Genomic DNA, 16,416 nt, shown 5'->3' on the forward strand with positions numbered 1-16,416 from the left:
TCATGTCTTTCATTAAATTTGGGAAGTTTTAGCCTTTATATCTTCGAATATTCTCTCTGCTCCTTTCTCTCTTTCTTCTGGGATTCCCACAATGTGTACCCTTCATGGTATCCCACAGGTTCCTCAGACTCTGTTCACTTTTATTCATTCTTTCTTCTTTTTGCTCCATAGACTAGATGATTTCAATTATCTTGTGTTCAACCTCATTTATTCTTTCTTCTGCCAGTTCCAATCTGCTGTTGAATTCCTGGAGGAGGAGAAAAAAATTTTTGAGGTACTGGGACCAGGATTAAACCCTGGATCTTGTATGTGGAAAGCTGATGCTCAACCACTGAGCAACATCGGCTTCCCTAAGTTGGTTTTTTTCATTTGTTTGCTTGTTTGTTTTTTTGTTTTTAGGAGGCACTGGGAACTGAACCTGGGACCTTCCTATATGGGAAGCAGACACTCAACTGTTTGAGCCACATCCACTCCCCTCTAGAAAAATTTTTAACTTCTATTACTATAGTCTTCATCCCTGTTTCCTTTTCCCATCTCTCTGTTAATATTCTCTTTGTGTTCACCTATTTTTTTTTTCTTGATTTCCTGTTGTTCTTTCTTTGTATTTTCTTTTAGCTCTTAAGCATATTCAGGGCCCATGTAAAAAAAAGTCTTTTTCTAGTATATCCCAGGTTTAGTCCTCATTGATGGTTTTTTTTGTTTTTTTTTTTAAGATTTATCTTTTTTTTCCTCTCCCCCCCAGCCCGGTTGTCTGTTCTCTGTGTCTATTCGCTGCATCTTCTTTGTCCACTTCTGTTGTTGTCAGTGGCATGGGAATCTGTGTTTCTTTTTGGTGCATCATCTTGTTGTGTCAGCTCTCCGTGTGGGTGGCACCATTCTTGGGCAGGCTGCACTTTCTTTCATGCTGGGCGGCTCTCCTTATGGGGCGCACTCCTTGCGCATGGGGCTTCCCTATGTGGGGACACCCCTGCATGGCACAGCACTCCTTGCACACATCAGCACTGCGCATGGGCCAGCACGGGTCAAGGAGGCCAGGGGTTTGAACCGCGGACCTCCCATATGGTAGACGGATGCCCTAACCACTGGGCTAAGTCTGCCCCCTCATTGATGGTTTCTAATGCTTTAATCCTCTCCTTTGCCTGGACTATTGCTTTCTGTTTCTTTGTATGATTTGTAATCTTTTTGTTGAAACCTGGACATTCTGATCTTTTCATGTGTTATTTCTGGAATTTAGACTCTGTGGCCTCCAATCTTTAAGCTTGTAACTGGCTAGTATTATGACAGAGGTTTCCTTGAATGCCAGGAGCTAACAGAAAAAAAAAAAAAATCTTTCCCAGTCTTTGCATGTTGACGTGTATGTATGCTTTCCTTCAGAGCTTATCCATACAAAGAGTTTAGATAATAACTTAAGGCCAAAACATAAGGGTCTCCCTGGTCCTTTCTGTACATGTGGCTTGTCTTGGGCATGTGCATGTATCCCTGGGAATTCCCTTGTTTAAATATGTCCCCTCTTTCCTAGGAAATAGCTTCCTCACAGTCCAGAGTTCTGCACTGCATGTCCTATAGTCAACAATCCCTTTCCCCAAGCAGCTAGGACTTGACTGCTCTCCCACAGAATTTTGTAGGAGAGCTCTATCAGCCACCTTCCACAAGGAGGATGAGTTTTGGGGTGGAAATCCTGCAACAAGTGTCCTGGTTCACTTCTTCTGGCCTCCATCAGACAGATTGGCTCCTAATATGTACATGATCGTTATTCTGTTCCCTCTAGAACCAGGACCAGGGACTTGTCCTGAGAGCACTGGTCAACTCTGCACAGAGTTGGTGAGAAGACGAGGGAGGTGCCAGTTAGGGTCCCATATGATCCTATCACTTTTAAGTTGCCTTTTTCTTGATTTGGTGCTCACCACCCTATTACTGCAATCCCCTCACTGTTTTTGGAGCTTTGTGAAAGATGTTTCTGCAAGTTCTTGGTTATTCAAAGCTTCTGTGGGGAGATGGAGCCCTGAAACTTTTCACTGCGCCATCTTGAGCAGGGCAGGGCCCTTCCAAAGAGTTTTTTTTATTACAGAAGCTATAGGTTTACATAAAAATCATGCACAAAATACAGATTTCCCATTTACCACTCTATTATTAACACTTTACGTTACTGTTGCAAATCATGAAATAACATTTTTATAATTGTACTATTAACTGGAGTGCATTGTTTACAATAGGGTTCATTGAGTTGTACATTCCTATGTTTTTTTAAAATTTTTATTCTAGTAACAGTTTTAAGTTTCAATTATGATAGTAAGATAAAAGTACTAATTATTTTTCTAATCTGTTTGTCTTTTATATAGTCTCTTATTCCTTACTCATATTTTCAATCTTCTCTTTCATTTCTTTAAATATATTCAATATAGTTGTTTATATTCTGAAAATTTCAATATCTGAATTTTTGCAGGACTGATTCTGGTATCTCTGATATCACTTACACTTATGGTATCTTGTTTTTTTGTGTTTTATGATTTTAAACTGTGATCTCTTGTTCTTTGGAACTTTACTTATATAAATTCTTTTTTTTTTTTTTGTCTTTATTTTTTTATTATATAAATTCTTGAGGCAAAAGTTGAAGTTATTGTCTTCCAGAGAATTGTGTCTGCCTCTGCTACATAACTGACATATAACTAGCACAGGGCCACTTTGAAATAAATTCTATTCTTGGTGATATTTTAAAAGTAGCATGAATTCAGGTTACAAATTCATTTAAGTGCTTGCTTATGATTATGAATTTTTATTATGAACTTTTAGCAGAGATTTCCCCTCCATCCAGTGTGAAGGTCAAGATTTCCAAGTTCCCTTGCTGTCCTCTGTGCAGTAAGTTTATTTTGTGCTCGTCTTTTCCTTGTTAATATTGCCTTTGGAGCCCTAACTTTATGCAGAGATATCCTGTTCAACTGCAGTAGTTTCTATCTCTTGTCAACAGATCCAATGTAGTCATCAAAATAGAAGCTCAAGGGAAGCAGACGTGCCTCAACTGTTAGAGTGCCCGTCTGCCATATGGAGGATCCAGGCAGGGTTCAATCCCAGGGACTTATGACCCATGTGGTAAGCTGGCCCACGAGCAGTGCCGCCATGCGCAAGGAGTGCCGTGCCAAGCAGGGGCACCCCCAAGTAGGGAAGCTCCACACGCAAGCAGCGCGCCCTGCAAGGAGAGCCACCCTGCATGAAAAAAGTGCATCCTGCCCAGGAATGGTGCCGCACACATGGAGAGCTGACACAGCAAGATGACCCAACAAAAAAGAGATGCAATTTCCCAGTGCCACCTGGGAATACAAGCAGACACAGAAGAACACACAGCAAATGGACACAGAGAGCAGACAATAGGGGGGAAGGGGAGAGAAATAAATAAAATAAACCTTTAAAAAAATTTTTTTAATTAAAAAAAATAGAAGCTCAAGTTTCCCATAATCCTCAGAAATTTTCAGAGCTTAGGTACAAGCTGACCTACCAATGTTCCCCCTTTGATTTTGATTATATAATCCTTATTTTTGTGCCAACTCACTAATATACCATGAAATAGACTTAAAGAATATTTTATTGGGTTAGTAAGACCATTAAGGGTATATAATCTATCTTCAGAATGGAAGTTCCCATCTTTTTACTTTAAACCATTCTATGTCCATTTGCTTTTTTTTTTTAAAGGTTTATTTATTTATTACCCCTCCCCCATCCCTTCGCTTTTTGATGTCCTTTCTGCTTCTTCCAGTATATTCTGAATTTTGGAATAGCAGTAACTGAGTGGAGAAAGAGGTCACCGACATTTAAATTGTAGAGTACTTGAAATTTGCATGACTTTAGGGTATGTTTGGGATTTGATCCTCTTTGTAGGGAGAGGTATGGGAGAATCCCAGGAAGGCCTAGGCTCTGTCCCTCACTCTCCAAATACCCTGCTTTCCTCATGCCACCACCTCACCCCACAAGCAATATGGAATGCCTTCCGAATGTATTTAGAAAAGAACTTTAAATTTTCCTCAGAGTTCAGGGTGTAGTCACATGGGGAAAAGTTAGGTGACAGAGCACTGAGAGGTAAAATTCAAGAACCTCTTCACCCTTGCTGTTGATGGGCAGTGACAATGTACTTGTGATTGGACAGGAGCATAGGCAATGGCCCAGGTAGAGAAGTAGTAAAGTTAACAGCCTCTCTTCCCAGAGGTTAGATACATGCACATCATATTTGCTTTATGTATGAAAGCATATAGATAGGTTTGGTTTTTTGACCCAGAATAGAGAGATGTTTGATCTTGTGTTGTTTTATATTTTCTTCTTTTTTCCCTTCCCCTTCTATTTCATTTGATTTCCATTTTCCATAGTTTCTGTGTCTTTTAAAAATATTACCTTAAAAATTGTACAAGATTTATAGCCTACTTTAAAAAAAACTATTGTATGTCATTCACACATGAACATACATAAACAATAAGTGTATTATAAAAGTTGTGAACTTACAAAGCAAACATACATATCATCATACAGGGCTCCCACACATCACCCCACCACTAACACCTGCACTGTTGTGAAACATTTGTAACAAACTATGAAAGAGCATTGTCAAAACATTATTACTAACTATAGCCCATATCTCACATTTGGTGTATTTTCCCCAAACCACCCAATTATCACCCTGTATCAATATTATATATTTGTTATAGTTCATGAGAGAATGTTCTCATACTTGTTCTGTTTATAGCCTATTTCTTTTTTTTTTTTTTTTTAAGATTTATTTATTTATTTAATTTCCCCCCCTCCCCTGGTTGTCTGTTCTCGGTGTCTATTTGCTGCGTCTTGTTTCTTTGTCCGCTTCTGTTGTCGTCAGCGGCACGGGAAGTGTGGGCGGCGCCATTCCTGGGCAGGGTGCACTTTATTTTCACGCTGGGCGGCTTTCCTCACGGGCGCACTCCTTGCGCGTGGGGCTCCCGCACGCGGGGGACACCCTTGCGTGGCACGGCACTCCTTTGCGCGCATCAGCACTGCGCATGGCCAGCTCCACACGGGTCAAGGAGGCCCGGGGTTTGAACCGCGGACCTCCCATGTGGTAGATGGACGCCCTAACCACTGGGCCAAAGTCCGTTTCCCTATAGCCTATTTCTAGTTCTATTAATGGTCACTTAAAACTAATTTAAAGGAAAGGGGACGTGGCTCAAGTGATTGGGCTTCTGTCTACCATATGGGAGGGTCCCTGGGTTAATTCCCAGGGTCTCCTGGTGAAGGCAAGCTGGCTGGTGCCACAGAGAGCTGATGCAGCAAGATGACACAACAAGGGAGACAAGCAGACACAGAAGAGCATGCAGCAAGTGGACACAGAGAGCAGACAGTGAGAACAAGTGGCAAGGGGCAGGGGAATAAATAAATAAAAATAAATATTTTTAAATTAAAAAATAACATATATATACATACATGTATCTGATTTTATGCAGTCAAGAATGCAACTGTATAGGCTTAAAACAGTGCCATAATGTAGCAAGTGTTCAATAAATGTTAACCTAGGGAAGAGGCTGTGGCTCAATCAGTTGGGCTCCCAACTACCATATGGGAGACCCTGGGTTTGTGACCCGGGGCCTCCTTGTGAAGGCAGGCTCGCCTCCGTGCCAGGGAGAGCCGCCAGCCTGCAAGCGCCGTGGAGTGCTGTCCGGCCTGCAAGCGCTGCAGAGAGCCAACTCAGCGGGGTGATGCCACAAAAAAAGGGAGACAAGTAAAAACAGAAGAGTGCACAGTGAATGGACACAGCAAAAACAACAAGCAAGCCGCAAGGGGGGAAATAAATAAAAATAAATACACAGAAGAATGTACAGCAAATGGACACAGAGAGCAGACAGCAAGCAAGCCACAAGGTGGGGGAATAATAAAAAAATGTTAACCTAAAGGGAACTGCCCTGGAGTTTCTACCACAGGGGCAGACTCACTTTTCTCTGTGTACACCTGCCCTTATTTCCTGACTGAAGTAAAACTTTTTCCTGATTAGAGAGGTCCTGCCAAGTATTGAAGTCTGCATTAGTTGCTTAGAGCCGCCATAACCACTGATCACAAAATTGGTGGCTTAAAACAACATGTATTTATTTCCTTACTGTACTGGTTGTTAGACGTCCAAAATCAGGGTGTCAGCAGGCTATGCTCCCTCTAAATCCTGCAGGAGTGAATCCTTCCTTACCTCTTTCTAGCTTCTGGTGGTTTGCTGGCAATCCTTGGCATTCCTTGGCTTGTAGATGCATCATCCAATCTCTCACTCCATCATCACAAGACTGTCTCCCCTCATGTGTGTCTGTTACTTTCCCCTTCTTATAAGGACACCAGTCATGCTGGATTAAGAGCCCACCCTGTTCCAGCCTGATCTCAACTAATGCCATCTCCTATGACCCTATTTCTCAGGTAGTGGGGGTTAGGACTTTAACATATCTTTTGGGGAGGGGGGAAATTAATTCATCTCATAAAAAGGTCCAAGAAACACCAATCAAAGAGTCAAAAGACCTGGAGATAATCACTTCAATCACTTTCTGAATAAATCTGGGCAGCGCTCTCAGATAGCCCATGAAAAATGTTCACCTGACTCCACCTGCTTCCACATACCACTAGAGGATGTGACCTCCTGGAACAGAGCAGTGTGTTCTACAAGTGTATACCAAGTAGAGAGGCAGACAACCACAATCAGGCTACACAAGTATCCTCCGAAACCCCTCAGCAGCTGTGATGGTTTGAAGCTGAATGGACCCCAGAAGATTATGTTCTTAAAGTTAATCCATCGCTGTGGGTGTGCACCTATTGTCGGTGGGACTTTTTGATTAGGTTACTTCAGTAAGGCATGGCCCAGGGTGGGTCTTAATCCTCTACATGGAGTCTTTTATAAATGAGATGAATTCAGATGAACAGAGAGAAAGTCAGAGGAAGCCAGAAGCTGAAGCAACAAAATCTGGATAGAAAGGAGAAACCAGCAAGCATTGCCATGTGCCTTGCATGTGACAGAGGAGTCCAGGATGACCAGCAGTCAGACTTCACAGAGAAAGCTATACCTGATGGTACCTTGATTTGGACATTTTCATGGCTTCAGAATTGTAAGCTTGCAAGAAAATAAATCCCTATTGTAAAAGCCAACCCATTTCTAGTGTATTGCATTTTGGCAGCCTAGCAAACTAAAGCAGCAGCCAGTGGTCCTGGTTAGTTAAACCATCATCCAGAATAATGAGCTTAAGGAAAACTGTTGGTCATGGGGGAAAAAAATCAACCTCTGAGAAATAAGGGAAAGTGATTTCTAATGAAAATAATTTAAGGCATGAAATAGGGGAGGACTTCTGGTTTACCTCTCCTTCTCCAAATCCCCTTGAAATGACAAAAGAAATAGAAAAATAAATTCAAAACAGCACAGGAAAACTAGAAAGGGTGTTTCCAGCAGACCAATATGATTAAGGAATTTTTAAAAGTAATAAAAGAGATGGGAATCTATTGAGAAAAATCTAGCACAGAGGAAGAATCTGGAACTTTTATAGGGAACAGAGCACACCAGCAGTTAACTAAAGGGACAAACAATTGAGGCATACCCCTAAGGCCCTACCAACTCCTCACCCAAGCTCTTATATCAGCTGGCTGTGCTGTTTGATCTCATCTGAGAGCCATAAATACAGTTTTCTGAAGAATTCTTTTTCATAGCAGACCCAGAGCTGTGCTAGGCTGAAGCCAGGCTCTTGGGAGTCTATTGTGCACATCTCTTCTCAACTCCCTGTTCAGTGATATCATGTTGCTAGCTTGAAATTGGCCAGGGCGGGAGAATTTATACCATGGAAAATCTGCAAATTCTGCAAATCAGAATTTCCCCAGAGCTGGTTGTTAAACATTTACCAGCATACGACTTCTGGAGTAAACTAAGGTCAGAGAAACAGGACAGTGCCCAGCGGGTCAGAGAAACTATGCTAAGAGATGTTGCTCACATAGGCTATCTGCCCCCTGTACAATCCATGAGGCAGATTTCTGTAATCTAAACTTGTATTCACTGCCAAGTAAACAGGAGTTGTCACATGAGGTGAGGAAATGCATTGCAGCTATGAATAAAGTTCAGAGAGTACCAAATTCAACAAACAGAACTAGCTCTCTCACACACACACATGCTCACACACAATAGAATTAATGGAAATACATAAAAACTATAAATTAAATATAATTAATATCCTCAGAGTTGCTTGAAAACATATCCCACTATTTTAAAAAAAGGTACTATTAAACTATCAGAATCATGAAAGTTAATGCTGTGATTGCTGTAAGCAATGGTTGGGCTGGAATTGTAATTAAATGAGTTGGAAAATTAAGCTGAGAGATTCTTCCAAAATGCTGGGCAAAAAAAAAAAATGTAAAAGAAAATTAAAATTTAGACATGGAGGTTAGCTCTAACTAAAGTTGTAATATAGGACTTTGAGAAATAAAAGTGAGGAAATTATCAAAGAAGAAAACATTTCCCAGAACTAAAAAGGGACTTGGATTGAAAGAGCCTGTTGCATGCTAGGCAGAATTAATGCAAAATGATCTTCAGAAGGGATCCAGGTTTTAATATGACAAAGCAAATTTAGGGGTTTTCCAGCCTCTCCTTTCAGAAACCCAAAAGTAACAAAGGGTATAAGAAACTGTAATACCTATTCTGTATCTGATGTACCTAAAATAGGAAGGACTGTCAAAATCAGTGAAGATCAAACAGAGATGTAAGGAGGCAGAGGCATAGAGCCCAGAACTGTAGAGCTCAGAAAGCCAGCAGAACTTTTAAGTACATAACTTGAGATGAGAAGCCAATAATCCCTTTTTTTTTGCAACAGTGCAATGAGGTTCTGGTGGTGGGAACTGATCTTGGTACTCAGAAAAAGTGGATTTAGCAAGAAATCTCATAGACTAATCCTGTTTTTCAGGAAGTAGTCTGTTGTTGAGAAATGAAGGAGGAGAAAGACTGCCTTGTGACAGCTCTGTAGTCTGCAGAGAAGCAAAACCTAAAGGAACAGATTCACACATACAACGCTGTGTTATGAGAATTCTGGCTCACCATGAATACAGTCCTGGCTTGTCTCACAGAAACCCCCAACATATAACTCGTCTGGGGAGAACTCTCATTTAAAATGGACTGAATAATTTCTAAAAGGAGCTATCTTAGTAACTATAAAAAGAGTCAAGAAAAAATGTGGGGGCAAAAAAAACCCACTGAAACAAATGGCAGGGGAATATTCTTGCCGTGGAGCAGATAAAAATTGTGACCCAATGCCATGATTTAAATTTAAAAAACTGTCTCTGTAAAAGTCACCCCTATATAATGAGAGCACAAAGCTAAAATAGAAGAGCTCCAAGGAGATATGATAAAAGCACAGAAGGAGATGAAACGTGAAACAGCAGACCAGGCAAAAGAAAAGTTACAGATCAACACAACACTAGAAACAGCACAAAGGAAACTAGACATTGCTGAAAACGTAGTGAGATACGCAGAGGACAGGATTGAAAAAAAATGAACAAAATGAAAATATTACAAAGTTAAAAAGGATTTAGAGAAAATGAGAACTATAGAAGTCAAGGAAAGGAAAATATGTTTATTTGATGTCTTTCAGACTGAACACTGAAATAAGATATTCAAGCAAACATTTAAGAAATGTTTAAGGTGTATTTCAAAAGAACATTCTAGAAATAAAGACATTTATTGAAAAGAACATATATCATTGGCAAAAACTGATTGCCAAATTCCACTGTCCTCCCCTGCTGTCAGAAAGCTGGGCATATGAGTAGGGTCCTGAAGTCATTTTGTGGAGTAGAGTTGCTCCCGTTATTCTAGGGCAGGGGTTCTTAACATTTTTTTGTTCCACAGACCCCTTTGCCAGTCAGGTGAAAACCACAGCCCCCTTACTAAGTCCACACAATTGTGTGCATTATTTAGTAAATACATCACACCCGCGCCAAAATGTCCCCACAAGGATAAATTTCAATTCAAGCTCATGGCCCCCTTGTTAAGGGCCCCTGTTCTAGAGAGAAATAAACTTCTGTTGGCTAGGGCCATTTCATTTTGAGGTCTACCATCATAGTTTAGCCTATTCTAACATAAAAAGGGACACAGAAAAAAAAAAAAAGATGTAGGACATCTTTAGCAAGATATATTGTTTGACTTCAAAGAAAAATTAAGACTCTGTTGGAAAGGCAGGCTTTAAAAAATCAAACAAAAAAGAAAATAAAAAGCAAGTTATCCTCAGAATTCTCCATAGGACATTCACTGTTAGGAACAGGGTGTGTTCACTGCTGGTAGAATCATATAAAATCAAAGAAATAGAGTGTGACCCAGAAATTGTACACTGGTCAAACTGATATCACAATAAAAAAACAACAAAAATATTTTTGTTTTTTTGTTGTTGTTGTACACATTCTATTACCTTTGGTAGGGTTATGTTTGATGTTTTTTTCTGTGCAGCATCCAATCCGTTTTGGCACTTTTGGTTACAACCCTATCCAACCCCGGAACAGTTTCTGTATCCATTGGTTCTGCCACTATTTTTAAAAATTTGCATAAAATAATTCTGATGCTTTTCTTTCCTTGTAACACTTCAATTTGTTTATCTGTTTTTATATGGAATAGGTCATAAATTGTTACAGAACAGAATTCAAACGGTGCATTAGTCTATCTTTTTATTCCTGTCACCTAATTCCCATCTTCAAAGGCAGTCACTGTTACCAGTTTCTTACATATCCTTCTAGAGAGAGGATATTTATACTCAAGAAAGTACATATATAATGTACAAAAATTGTATATATATTATATGTACAAAATGCTTATATATTGTAAAATGTTTATGTGTATACATTTGTGTATATGTGTATATATATGTATATATTTTTTCTTTTTTATACAAATGGTAGGACGCTATACAATCCATTCTTGTTATTATCTACATATTAATATATCTCAAATATTGACTACTTGTGTGCTGGTGAATGTTTAACAACCAGTTCTCTTGCCTCCCTATAGCCTAGTCTCAGTGTAACAGCCAGAATGATCCTTAAACATTAATCAGGTCATTTACAGTTCTGCCGAAAGTCCTCAATATCACTAGCTACTAGGGAAATGCAGATCAAAACTGTAATGAGATACCATTTCACACCTTTTAGAATGGTCATTATTTAAAAAACAGAAAACTCCAGTTCTGGAAAGGATATATAGAAACAAAAACTCTCCTTCTCTGTTGGAAGGAATGTGGAATGGTGCAGCCTCTGAAAGACAACTTGGCAGTACCTCAAAAAGCAGAATATGGAACTTCCATATGACCCAGCAATCCTATTAGTAGGAATATATTCAGAGGAACTTAAGGCAAGAATGTGAACTGATATTTGCACACCAATGTTCATAGCAGCATTATTCACAATTACTAAAATATGGAACCAGCCCAAGTGTCCATCAACCAATGAATGGATAAACAAAATGTGGTATATACACACAATGGAATACTATTCTGCTGTAAGAAGAAATGAAACCAGGATGCATATAACAACGTGGATGAACCTAGAAGATATTATGTTGAATGAAATAAGCCAGACACGAAAGGACAACTATTGTATAGTCTCAATAATATGAACTAAATATGATGAGTAATTCACAGAGGTGAACTCTAAGAGTATAGATAATTGGGAAATAGAAGGTTGGTTGAGAATGAGAAATGATGCTTAATGTATGTAGCATCATTACAAAGGTTAACTGTGAAAGTGTGGAAATGAAAAGAGTTGAGAGTAACACATTATAACAAGTATAATTAATACCACTGATTTATAAATGTGACTGTGACTGAAAGGGGAAATCTGTGGACGTAAATATCAATTGAGGGAAACAGGCATGGCTCAACTGATAGAGCATCCATCTACCATATGGAGGGTCCAGGGTTCTATACCCAGAGCCTCCTGACCCATGTGGTTAGCTGGCCCACGTGCAGTGCTGCTGTGTGCAAGGAAGGCCATGCCATGCAGGGGTGCCCCTGCATAGGGGAACCCCATGCGCAAGGACTGTGCCCCACAAAAGAGCTGCTCCACATGAAAAAAGCGCAGCCCACTCAGGAGGGGCGCCACACACACAGAGAGCTGACGCAGCAAGATGGCGCAACAAAAAAAGAAACGCAGTTTCCCAGTGCTGCCTGATAATACGAGTGGACACAGAAGAACACACAGCAAATGGACAGAGGGCAGACAATGGAGGGGAAGGGGAGAGAAATAAAATAAATCTTAAAAAAAAAATCAAGTGAAAGGAAACTAGAGAGTAATCTAGGGAATGTATAACAGTGGTTTTGGTGGTGGATGAAAATTGTAGTTAATAGTATAAATATAAGAATGCTCTTCTTTTACACAGTGCTAACAATATGGTGATACATGGGAAAATTACAACAAAGTAACTTATGGAAAACAGCACTTACATTGTATTATTTTGCAGAAGACATTTTTTTCAATACTAAGGGACAACGATAGGGAAATGTAATGGAGTAAAGGATTTTTCCTTTTGGGGTAATGAAAACGTTCTAAATTTGACTGAGGTGATGACAGCACAACTCTGTGATGAAAATGAGAGCCATTAAGTGTACACTTCGAATGGATTTTACAAAGCATGGGACTATATAACACAGGGAATCCGGTGGTGGATGATGGACTGTGGTTAATAGGACAAATATGAAAACATTTTTTCTTGAACAATAACAAATAAATAATTCTAATATAGTATATTAATAATTGGGTATGTTGGAGGGAAAGTATACCAAATATAAGATATGGGCTATAGTGAGTAGTAATATATTTTTTAAAAGATTAATTTATTTTAAAATTTATTTCTCTCCCCTTCCCTGCCCCTCCTCCCCAGTAGTCTGTTCTGTGTCCATTCGCTGCATGTTCTTCTGTGTCTGCCTACATTCTTGTCAGCGGCACCAAGAATCTGTGTCTCTTTTTGTTGTGTCATCTTGCTGCATCAGCTCTCTGTGTGTGCAGCCCCACTCCTGGGCAGGCTGCACCTTTTTCTCATGGGGTGGCTCTCCTTACGGGGCACATTCCCTGCACATAGGGCTCCCCTACGCAGGGGACACCCCTGTATGGCACAGCACTCCTTGCACGCATTAGCACTGCGCATGGGCCACCTCACCACTTGGGTCAGGAGGCCCTGGGTTTGAACCCTGGACCTCCCACGTGGTAGGCAGATGCTCTATCCATGAGCCAAATCTGCTTCTCAGTAGTTTATTTTGATGATGCCCTTTCATAGTTTGTAACAAATGTTTTACAACAATGCAAGATGGTGGTGGTAGGGAGATGTATAGGAGCCTTGTATGATGATATCATGTTTATTTTGTAAAGTCAAAAATTTTACTATATATTTGTTTATGTATATTCATGTGTGAATGAATACAATAAAATTTTATTTTAAAAAAAGTGAACAGAACAACAACAACAAAAATGGTCGCAAAATTAAGACATTCCCAGAGTTTGTCACCACTTAGACCCGCCCTACAGGTGATTCTAGAGGAAGTTCTTCCAACTGAAAGGAAAGGACACTAGACAGTGGATCAAAACAAACAGCAAGAAATAAAGACATCCAGTAAAGATAATCATATTGGTATGTATAAATGCCAGTACTAATTGTATTAATATTTTTGTATTGTACTTTTTGGTATGTAATCCACTTTTTACTCCTTACAGGCTCAAATATGCAAATACATAAATGGTAATGATAAATCTATGGTTTGGAAAGTACAATGTATAAGATATAATTCCCTGTCCTCTGCCCCTCTCAGAGATGGCTCCCTCTTCTGTTTGCTCATTGTTTTGCTCATTTTCTGCTTGTTTCTTCTTTAAGAGACACCAGGATCATGGGAAGTGGGCACCCAACTGCTTGAGCCACTTCTGCTCCCTGCTCATTTTTTTTCAAAGACTTATTTTTTTATTTGTTTCTCTCCCCCCACCCCCAGGTCTCTGCTCTCTGTGTCCATTTGCTATGTGTTCTTCTGTGTCTGCTTGTATTCTTGTCAGCGACACCGGGAATCTGTGTCTCTTTTTGTTGCATCATCTTGCTACATCAGCTCTCCCTGTGTGCGGCACCATTCCTGGGCAGACTGCACTTTTTTCACACGGGGCAGCTCTCCTTACGGGGTACACTCCTTGCACATGGGGCTCCCCTATGCAGAGGACACCCTTGCGTGGTATAGCACTCCTTGCACACATCAGCACTGCGTGTGGGCCAGCTCACCACATGGGTCAGGAGGCCCTGGGTTTGAACCCTGGATCTCCCATATGGTAGGCAGACACTCTATCAGTTGAGCCAAATCTGCTTCCCTCCCTGCTCTTTTTTTGTTTTTGCTTGCTGTCTGCCCATTGTTTGCTCATTGTCTTGCTTATTGTTTTTGGTCATTGACTGCTATTTGTTGTTTTCCTCATCTGCTCATTGTCTGCTTATTGTTTTTTCTCATTGTTTGCTCATTGTTTTTGTTCAATGTCTGCTGGTTATTTGTTTGTCTTCTTTAGGAGGCACTGGGAACCACACCCAGGACCTCCTATGTGGGAGGTGGGTGCCCAGCTGCCTGAGCCACATCTGCTCCCAAAGATATAACTTTTTTTAAAAAGATATATATTTTTAAAATTTATTTCTCTCCCCTCCCCCCCCACCTGTTCTCTGCTCTCTGTGTCCATTCATGGTGTTCTTCTGTGTCTGCTTGCATTATCTGGTGGCACTGGGAAACTGCATCTCTTTTTTGTTACATCATCTTTCTGTGTCAGCTCTCCATGTGTGTAACACCACTCTTGGGTGGGCTGTGCTTTCCTCACATGGGGCATCTCTCCTTACAGGGTGCACTTCTTGTGCGTGGGGTACCCCTATGTGGGGGCAACCCTGTGTTGCACAGCACTCCTTGAGCGTGGCAGCACTGTGCATGCGCCAGCTCACCACACAGGTCAGGAGGCCCTGGGTATCGAACCCTGAACCCTCCATATGGTAGATGGACGCTCTATCACTTGAGCCATATCTGCTTCCCAAGATATAATTTTTAACCAAGTACAGCATAAAGGGGGTGTGTGGAGAGGTATAGAAACAGGGTACATGTATTCTATCGAAGTTAAATTGGTATCAAATCAAATGTGATTGTTACAGGTTTATGATGTTAAATTTTAACTCCATGGTAAAATTTAAAAGAAAATATATGAAAAGGAAGAAATAAGAAGGACCTCAGATTTGTACAATATAAAAATCAAATAAATATGAAGCAGGCATTAATGAAGAATTGAGGGAAAAAAAGGTGTAATAAATACAAAGTCTCAATAGAAAAATGGCAGAAGAATGCCCTTATTTACAGTAGTGACTTTAAATGTAAATGGACTAAATTCTCCAGTCAAAAGGCAGAGATTGACAGAATGGATAAAAGCAGGACCCAACTAAATATTGTCTGAAAGAAACTCTACCTTGAATTCAAGATACAGGTAGGTTGAAAGTGAAAGGATGGAAAAAACATAATATGCAAGTCAAAGGTGGGGTGGCTAAACTAATGTAAGATAAAATATACTTTAAGTCAAAATAAGTACCGGGGACAAAGATGGTCATTAGATACTGATAAAGGGACAATTCAATAGGAAGATTTAATAATTATAAATATATGTGACTGTAACAGCAATATCCCAAAATATAGGAAGCAAATACTGACAGATTTGAAGGGCAAAACTAATGGTTCCAAATTAATAGTAGGAGACTTTAATATACCACTTTCAGTGATGGAAAGGGGAACAGATGTGGCTCAGGCCATTGGACCTCACCTCTCATGTGGGAGGTCCCTTTTGGTTTCTGATGCCCCCTGGAAAAGGTGAGCAAACAATGAGCAGAAAGACAAGAATTATCTGGGGAAGAAGGGGGATGAATTTTTTTAAAAAGTAAATACATCCTTTAAAAAATAATGGATAGAGCATCTATTCAGAAGATCAATAATGAAATAAAAAAACTTGAATGATACACTAAATCAACTAGATCTTACAGACATAGAGAACACTTGACTTAACAAAAAACAAAATAAGCATTCTTCTCACATGCACATGGATCATTCTCCAGGATAGACCATAGCTTTGGTCACACACACACACCAAAAAAACTCTCAATAAACTAAAAAGTATTGAAGTAATACAATGAGTATTCTCCAAGCACAACCAAATAGAGTAAGAAATCAATATCAGGGCAAGAAATGGAAAATTCACAAATATGTGGAAATTAAACAACATACTCTTAAAAAACAATCGATCAGATAAAGAGGAAATCAGAAGTGAAATTAGGAAATATCTTGAAGCAAATGAAAATATAATATACCGAAATTTATGAGAGGTAGAGAAGGCTGTGGTAAGAGGAAAATGTATAGCTCCAAATGCTTACATTAAAAAAAGAAGAAA

Source organism: Dasypus novemcinctus, chromosome 2 (assembly GCF_030445035.2).
Source record: "Dasypus novemcinctus isolate mDasNov1 chromosome 2, mDasNov1.1.hap2, whole genome shotgun sequence".
NCBI classification, from domain to species: domain Eukaryota; kingdom Metazoa; phylum Chordata; class Mammalia; order Cingulata; family Dasypodidae; genus Dasypus; species Dasypus novemcinctus.